This window comes from Rosa chinensis, chromosome 4, assembly GCF_002994745.2.
Source record: "Rosa chinensis cultivar Old Blush chromosome 4, RchiOBHm-V2, whole genome shotgun sequence".
NCBI classification, from domain to species: domain Eukaryota; kingdom Viridiplantae; phylum Streptophyta; class Magnoliopsida; order Rosales; family Rosaceae; genus Rosa; species Rosa chinensis.
The window spans coordinates 55,014,337-55,023,504 of record NC_037091.1 but is presented as its reverse complement, the minus strand read 5'-3'; the positions used below and the strand labels follow the sequence as shown (position 1 = coordinate 55,023,504).

The following is a 9,168-nucleotide window of genomic DNA, read 5'->3' as shown; positions in this document are numbered from 1 at the left end:
TCCGGGAATGCTTTGGGTTTGGGGCCTGTGGCGGAGGAGCGACGGAATCGGGTTTTGAAGACACTACTGAGATCGATCGATGGGAAGAAGGTGTTTTGAGTTTTGACGGTAGAGGAGGCTAGGAAGACTGGAAGAGAGAAGCTGAGAATAATAAAACCCTATCTGGGTCAAGGTTAAAAGATGAGGACATAATTGGAAAAAAGAGTAAAATTTCATTAAATGAATCCTGTTCACTCTGTGTTTCCACGAAGCAGTTTTCCAAAGCTGGTAGTAGGCTGCTTCTCAATTTCAGCTTTGAGGAGAATCAATTCGGACCAAAAGCCGCTTCTACACACTTTACCAAACACCATAGCATTAGCCCAAACAAAAGCACCTCCAAAATCAATCCCAAACTGGGCCTAGGTTCAATACAGATGTAGACTAGCTCGGTACAAGGGTAGACTAACTCCATGCATGTCTACCCATGCACTGAGCTAGTCTACCTCTGTAGTGAACCTAGTTTACTTAATGTATCGGTACATTAATGTACTGTAGACGATCCCACTAGAGAAAAGATGTTTTTAAGTTTTCAAGCAGATGTACTAGAAAGCTTATGTCAGAAGTGGTGGAATTCTTTTTAATATGACCAATGGCAAATTCTGGACTGCACCATCTGCAGAAGGTCCCAATTTTTTAAACAAAATCCAGGGCAAATTGACTTAGTCTGTTATGGACATATACTGCCTTATGTTTCCCAAGGAAGCCCATTAGTATGCTGGGGTTAGAAGTCAAGAACTCTTGGTATCATCGTGATTGAAACCAAATCTAACATATGTTACTCAGTCTGCGAAGCAGCAAAATTTGTTAACCTCAAAGCACCAGTCCCCGCCGTCATCAAGCACAGCAACTCTAGTAGCGAAGCCACCAACAAGTTTTTGAACCATGACAAACAGAAGAAAGAAGAGTCCTTGAGCAGCGGCTACCAAAAACCACAGGTGCACCGAGCACATTATACTATGTACGAAAGTAAGAAATTTTATTCACACATACCAAATCACTTAATGCACGCCCCAATTTTAAATGTTTTTTAATACATTTTTACTCCTTTTGATAAAAATGAACAAAAAGAAAAAAAAAAACCAAAAACAAGTGGTCTGCGGTTCACAAGCTTCCTGATGATTTCAACTTTCCATGCTTTATTGATTAATTGAAAGTCTTGGAGGTTAATTGAATGGGAAATTAATAATAATAATAAAAAAATCTTCTCTCACTTTGTCTGTGGTGATTGTTTGCTGAGTTTCATTTGCTTGCTAGTTTCTTTCGACTTGGTTTCACTTGGAGGATGGTGGCCGGTATGGGCCATAGAGGTGAGAAATATAGTGCAAGATTAAGGAACAGTTTACTTGGGTTTGTTGGTTGGTTATTGTTGGATGATCATGGATGTCTATGATTTCTTTAGCCTCTAGATTATTCACATGCATGGATTTTGGTTAGTTATTGTTGGATGATCATCTCTTATCAGAGAGGTTAATTTAATCGAATACTGAACTAAGAGCACTACATTTTAGCGAGCATTGGGTGCTGAATTATACTGCAAGTGTTTGTTTCTTCTATTGCTGTGAGTCTTCCATCAGTTTCTGTTACTAATTCTCTTTGCGTATTTCAGGGGTTTGAGGGAGATATTCCAAGTAGATCCTGCAGATTATATGCTGGCTATTTGCAGAAAGGATGCACTTAGGGAGCTTTCTTCTCCAGGGAAGAGCGGCAGCTTCTTTTACTTGACTCAAGATGATAGATTCATGATAAAGATTGTCAAAAATACGGAAGTCAAGGTTAGTTGCTACCTGTTTGACTTCTATCTTCCTGACTTCTACTTTTCTGGCAACAAAAGAACATTTGTGTTGAACAATTTGTGCTTTGCAGTTTGTTTGTTTCTTAAATTCTATTCTATACTCCTAATTAGGCAACAGGTCGATTGCTGAAATGACCTGATGGATTCTATTTTGTTTGCAGGTGCAAATAAGGATGCTTCCAAGTTATTATAGACATGTCTCGGTATGAAAATAAGCTGGCTTAATATTAATTCCATTGAAACATTGGTAGCCTTTATTACTGTCACATAATAAAGGACCTGATAGATATATGTTTTATGTGACAATATATCAAATCATTTCAGCAATCTGGCTTGATATTAACTGCGTTGAAACAATGGTAGCCTATTCTAAGTATTAGTAGTTCATTTTCTACATAAAGCCATATGTAGAGAATTAACTATGTTTGCAAGTATACTGATTTGTTTCTTTAGGTGGGGCTGCGCTTCCCAAGTTTAACTATTTACTTATTTAGGGACTATGGTCAATATGGTTTTGTATTGTTTCAAAGGCAACTACTATGAAGGCAAAAACTATTACTTGAACAATATATATAATTAATTAATTATATATATATATATATATATCCTAAAAACTGTATAGTATTTTCACTCTTTGAATATTATTATGACAGTCAATATTAACTAATAGTGGATTGTGGCACGAAATTAAAATCCCAAAAAAAAAATGCTCTCTCTCTCTAGAAGCTCTCTCCTAGGGTTTCTCGGTGGCGGAAATAATTTGATTCATTTGACTCGAACGGGTGGCTACCCTCCCTCTCTGGTCTCTAATGAAGGTGGTCTCAATGCTGTTGTGCGTTGGATCCTCTTGGCATTGGGAAGTCTCGGCTTCCTTCTTCTTGTTTTATGGCGCTCGGTGCTCCTCTAAGTCTCCGGCGTTGGGTTATGGTGGCCTTCCTCCGGCTTGGAGTGTTGTGGGTCGAGATCTAGCATGGTTTATGGAGCGTTCTGGTGGTTGGGCTGTGGGGGAATCGACTTGCTTCCCTCCTGTGTCCGCCGGCGTTAGATCTGGAGCTTTATTTGATGTGTGGCGGTGGCGCGTGCGGCAGCCAGGTGACGATGGGGGTATAATCGGCGGGGGAGCCGTCGGTTCTGATGCATATTCCTCTCATGAAGGGTTGCATATATGCGGCTGCATGCATGATGGCTCAGGTGCGATTAGGGTCAAGGTCACTGGAAGCGGCATGTTTGCTCCCAGCGGCTGCGGTATTTTTCTGGGTGGTGACCACGGCGGTGGTAGGCATGACGGAGGCGACGACAGGATGCATGGCCTTGTGAGCATCTCTAGGGTTCCGGCGACGACGGGAGGTACGGCCGCTGATGGCAATAGGTTTGAAGTGGATCAAGGGCTGGTTCTGGATCATGGGCTTGTTGGTGCTTGGGCTCGGACATTGGTTCAATATTGGTTTTTTGGGCCTCGAGCTTTTATTTTCATTTTTTACTTGTTCATTGAGCCCGGAGAAGCCCCCTCTGCGTAGGGTTATTCTTTGGGGACATGAATAAAATTAGGGAGGGGTCTTGGCTACGTTCGGAGTCTTCCCTAGTTGTGTCAAGGTTACTTGAATCATTGGAGCTTAATCCTATGGTTACATTATGTTTGGGTAGTCTAGGGCTTGCTTTAGACCATTCATTCATGACTCTTTTCTGTCGTTGCCGGGAGTCCGGGTGAGTCATATTTGTAATGTTTCCTACTTTACTATAATGGACTGACACCCCACGCGTTAAAAAAAAAAAAAAAAAAAAAACTAATAGTGGATTGTGATCATGGATTGATTGCTTTTGTGGTAAAAACTCTGTCTTTGGCAACTGATTTATGTAGAAGAATTGAAATAGAGGAAGACCTGCAGCGCATGAGTTTGGTGATTATTCAATATTGGGAGGTCTAATGTACATTTTTTGAAAGGATTCTAATGTACATTAATACAACCAGAAATTTTTTTTTTATTATAAAAATTATTTCAATTACTATAAGTCAATTGACTTTAAAAAAGAAGCACACACATATATATATATATATATATATATATATATATATAACCAATCCAAAATGTTAAAATATATTTTAGGACTATAATTTAGCCTTGACGGGTTAGAGACGGTTGATGTCAAATAAGTGAATAGTATAAAATTTAGAACTAAAATTTAGCCCCAGAACTATTTTTAGCGCTTTAAGTTGGAGAGGGCCTAAGCCTTAGTTAGCAAGAGACAAGTACTCCAATGTTATTGAAGTTCGCTAGTAAATAAAGCTTTCAGTTAACTACAGTAAATAATAAACGATAGTGTTGATCGATGATGTGACGGAGTGGATACAATTCCAGTTGCTTCAACATCAGTAGATGAACTTTGTTTAATGTCGGAAAGCGATTGCCATGTGAAGTCTGGCTTTTACTAATATGAACGACAGCGACTGGTCTACAACTCCGGCACGTACTTGATTGCTAGCTGGCTGTGCATCCACAACCCTGCGTACCAATCATGCCATCACCAACACCGCCTAAACACGTGATATCGCCATAACCCCCACCACTGCTAGTACACACCATTCAACGGCAAAAGTAAATCAACTTGAATCCTTTATATATATCTCTTTTACTGATCGGTCATAGAGAATATTGCTAGTTCATTGTATATATGTACTAAATCATTCATTCTTAAATTATAAAAACACGTAATTTAATCTACTGTTTGAGGTTGCTTCTTAAATGTTTAAAAATGTTAGTAAAAAATTTGAAAAACACTTTCTTTCAAGGAAGCACTTGATAAATGCTTATTAAAATTACTTTTAAGTACATTTAATTTCTAAACCCTAGCCAAGTCACATACTATTTTTTTTTTTTGAGTGAAATTCAGTAATTCACATTCCCTATTTTACAATCGCACACTCCATCTTTCCTTTTTTGGTAACTTAAATTTTGTTTTGTTATGAGAACTTCAACAAAAAAAGAACAGGAGTGTGGATTACAATTTAGAGAGTGTGTTGATTCCATTCTTCTTCTTCTTCTCTTTTTCGACAAAATAAATAAACCACAACACAAATTCTCTACAACAACCACTACCCAAGATATCAAAATGAAAAGCTTGACTAGCTGAGAAAGGTAAAGAGTTGCTCCAAGATTGAACTCCAAGTTGATGACCGGCCAGTTTTGTCTATAGCATCCACCAGAAAATTAGCCTCACGTTTGATATGTTTGAATGTGACATCTCTAATTCTAACTAATAAAATGTGGATATCATGCAGAAGAGATTTTAACCTCCAGGGAGTTTGACAAGCTCCAGATAAACTGTCAAGAAGAAACTTGGAGTCTCCCTCCTCCTCAATATGCGTAAATCCATATAACCAAGTTGAATTTAAACCCGCCCTTAGAGCAAGAGCCTCAGAAATGAGATTATTAGTATGACCTAGATATTCAGAAGCTGCTAACACAGGAAGTCCTTCTGCATTACGGAAAACAAAGCCCGCTACACCATAATGATTAACAGGGGCAGAGCCACGTTGGGTCCCGTGCCCCATTGGGATTTTTCCATGATAAGTATAATAGAGTTTCAAGTAATAAATAAATGCCAAGTTAGTGTAACACAATATAATGGTAGCTTCCTATTTTTAGCTACTTATGTAGCTGCAAGTCTAAGGTTTGAGGCCTTTTGCAGAATTAGGCTAAGTTTTCTTTTTAATTTCTTGCTTTTTTAACATTAACACTATTATTTCTTATAATTTTAAAAATCAAAGATAAAATATGTTACCATGAAAACTATAAATTTGATTAAAATATATAAACTTTTTTTAAAAAAAAATTATATTTCTGTAACTTTATTTTAATTTATTAATTTTTATTAAAGTTTGATATATTTTAAGTTTCAAATTTTTTTCTAAAATTTCTGGGTGCCTCACTTGAGATTAATTTTGGACTCCGTCACTGGTGATAATTACAGAGCCATCAAAATTTAATTTAAGGTTGCCATTAGCAGGAGAATGCCAAATAATAATGTCATCAAGAGGTCCTTGGAGCTATAAGCATTAGAGCTTTGTTAATTCTGAAATAAGTTAGCAGAAGCAAAACGTACATGCAAAGGTTTTGTGTGCTTGTCTCTTAAAACTGGATCATTCCGAGCTTTCCAAATACAGTAAGCAATAATAAGGGCTATTTGAAAATAGGAATGCTTAAGACCATCATGCAAAGCAAAGAGGAAATCATACTATTTTTTTTCTTACAATTTATTTTACATCTATAACTAATTTTGTATATTAATTTAGGGCTCATTAATTTAAAAGCGTGAGAAGTACCCCAAACAGCGATTGAAAAAAAAAGAAAAGGCCTGTATTCATAGGATTTGCCGTACGTTCGTTCGACATCCAACTTACTCCTACCTAACACACACGAGAAGAGACAGGTTGCAGCAAACCTAATCGAACAAAGAAGACAAAAATGGCGTTGGAATGTTTGCAATTAAATATATGTGCAGATATATACATAAATGCAATTGCAGAAGGTTGGCTAGCTAAAGACCCGCGATCCACAGATATATGGCTCAACCGACAGTCCCTCCATATCCGCGATCGATAGATATATACATAACTTACGTTCTACCACAACAGTTGGCTCATTTTTCGTCTATATATATAGAAGAAGATCGATTTGCTTAGGTCATTCTTACTGTGTATATATACCTGATCAGATACATATATCATGGCTGCTAATCATGATCATGAGAAAGATTTAGACAAGATCATCCTCAAAAGCCCAGCACTTCTCAAGGTTTCAGCATTTCCTTAATTTCCTCAATTTGAACTCGAACTTGTACATGCGTGTGTGTAATTGTTATAATCTCCTTCATGCATGCATCTTAATTAATTACTACTTCACTTGCATCTAAATACTTCTTTATTGTATGTTAAGTTGTTAGCCTAGCAAGAAAAGAGCTGTGAATTAGCTGTGATAGAAAACAAAGTAAATAACTAATTTTTGGCCTTAACGTTTGTTTTTTAATGATATGATGGTATGCAGTACATCCTAGAAATAAGCTGCTATCCCAGAGAACACGAGCAATTGAAGCAACTATCGAGAAATACCAGTTCTGGTATATATGTTGAACAATATTTGTATTTAAATGAATCAGAAAACGAAGCCAGTAAGTAAAACTTTAGCCTGATCAACGTTTACATTCTGAACGTACACACGCAGTGACGCAGGAGTCTTATGAATGTGCCTGTGGATGAAGGGTTACTTCTTTCCATGTTTCTGAAGATGATGAATGCAAAGAAAACATTGGAACTTGGAGTGTTTACTGGCTATTCTCTTCTCAGTACTGCTCTTGCACTACCTGCTGATGGCAAAGTACGTAATTAATTCTTAGGTTAAATTCATTTAACCTACTTCGACTTTACACCTAAAATTGTTTATGTCTCCAAACTTTTAATTTGATCAAATATATATGCCCTTATACTCTCCTATTTGATCAATCATATCCATCAATCAACTAATTCCATTAATTGCTAATGTGATGAGTACACTCAGGCTAATTTTTAGCCTTGAAGATGTAGTAAATGATGCATGTGTTTCTTGAGTGACACAAGCTGATGAAACACTAGTTTTAGTGACTATGATTAATCAAATTGGAGACTATAAGAGCACATAAATAAGAAGTCTGGTGGCATATCTGTATATGAAAATTATTTCAAGTAGGTAAAATAATATTAGCTCTTTATTTCTCTTTTTAGTTATACTATTCAAAATAATACGAAAAGTTGTAATTTTAACTCTTAATTAATTAAGCTAGACATTAATTAATTTGATTTGGTAAGCGGCATGTTAGTTAACACAACAGTTTGTTGTTTAGATAACAGCAATTGATCCAGATAAAGAGGCCTACGAGTTTGGACTGCCATTCTTTCAAAAGGCTGGGGTGGAGCATAAAATTGACTTCTTTCACTCAGATGCCTTCACAGTCTTAAATGATCTCATTAGCAGTGTAAGTTTACAGCTAATTAAGTAATTGAAGTCCCGATTAAACTGTTGTTTTATTGTAATTATATTTATCTTATAAGGATATATATAGTGAGTTGTTTGCAGCCAGCTATAGTACAAGTACGATTAATCATATTGTGGGGTTAGCTCTAATCGTAGGATTGGTAGATCATTTTTAAGTTTTTAGTTTTTTACCAACAAGTTGACAACATTAAATGATTAGACTCGAATTGAAATAGGTAGCAATATGTACCTATCCGATCCCTAACTCCAAAGCGAAAGTCGAACCGAACATATATATAGATGCTAACATGATAATGTAGAATAGTGTTCACTTGGTCACCAATCATAAAAATTAAGTTAAATAGTTGAGATTAAACAACTTAAAATACTTTCATTTAGTCTCAATCTTTAAATTTAAATATAATGGTAGGTGACCATAAATTTCATGGTCACTGGTGACCAAATAAACATCTTTGTGGTAATTTAACCTAAAATGAAAAAAAAAAAAAAAAAAAAGAGTAAAAAAAAAACTACAGATGCATACTAGTTAACTAGTGTTGTACTTGATGTAGGGTTTAAACTTACTGTAAACAGGGCAAGGAAGAAGGGAGCTTCGATTTTGCATTTGTGGATGCGGACAAGCAAAACTATCTCAAGTATCATGAGCTTCTAATGAAACTTGTTAAGGTTGGTGGAATCTTAGCTTACGATAACACACTGTGGTTTGGAACAGTTGCAGAACCTGAGGAAATGATGAAGGAATCATATTTAAGGGAAGGCAGAAATGATGTGATTGAATTGAACAATTATCTAGCCGCCGATCCTCGTGTCGAATTAGCTCTTGTTTCTATTGGGGATGGCCTCACCCTCTGCAGACGCCTCTACTAAATTTGGCAAAGAAACAACTCAACGCGGATGAAGCTCTCTAATAAACAAGATTGCTTGGTTAAATAGTTAAATTTCAAATAATCATGTATGATTTGATCATTTCTCGATGAACTTTGATTGATGTTGGAAGCGATTTGATATATCAAATTCTGATGTGAGCAATAATGGAGTTGAATCGATCTTAACTGAATCTGGAGCTGTAAGTCGTTGATTCTAACTTACAACTTCGGAGGAGCCATTAACGGTATGGATTTTTACTTGAGTATATATGATTCATATAGGGCCCTTCTAGTGAGGGATCCATTTTTTTAGTCTTTTTAAGAGATAGGGCATTAGACAAACTTTTCGATCATATTTTGGCATCTCAACCGTTCAGTTTTTAGGTCCTGATGTGTAGATCACCTCTGCAAATTTTCAGCCAAATTGATTATCGTTAAGGCATTC

The 9,168-nt window shown here is 36.5% G+C and overlaps 1 long non-coding RNA gene and 1 pseudogene across 1 annotated transcript; both read left to right on the top strand.

Moving 5' to 3' along the window:
• Positions 1 to 1,265: 1,265 nt before the first annotated feature.
• Positions 1,266 to 2,157, top strand: LOC121052651. The gene is made up of 3 exons (XR_005809710.1): positions 1,266 to 1,346; positions 1,646 to 1,811; positions 1,993 to 2,157. It is a non-coding gene; the product is annotated as an uncharacterized LOC121052651 (long non-coding RNA).
• Positions 2,158 to 6,409: 4,252 nt separating this feature from the next.
• LOC112201139 lies at positions 6,410 to 8,771 on the top strand (annotated as a pseudogene).
• Positions 8,772 to 9,168: the final 397 nt, after the last annotated feature.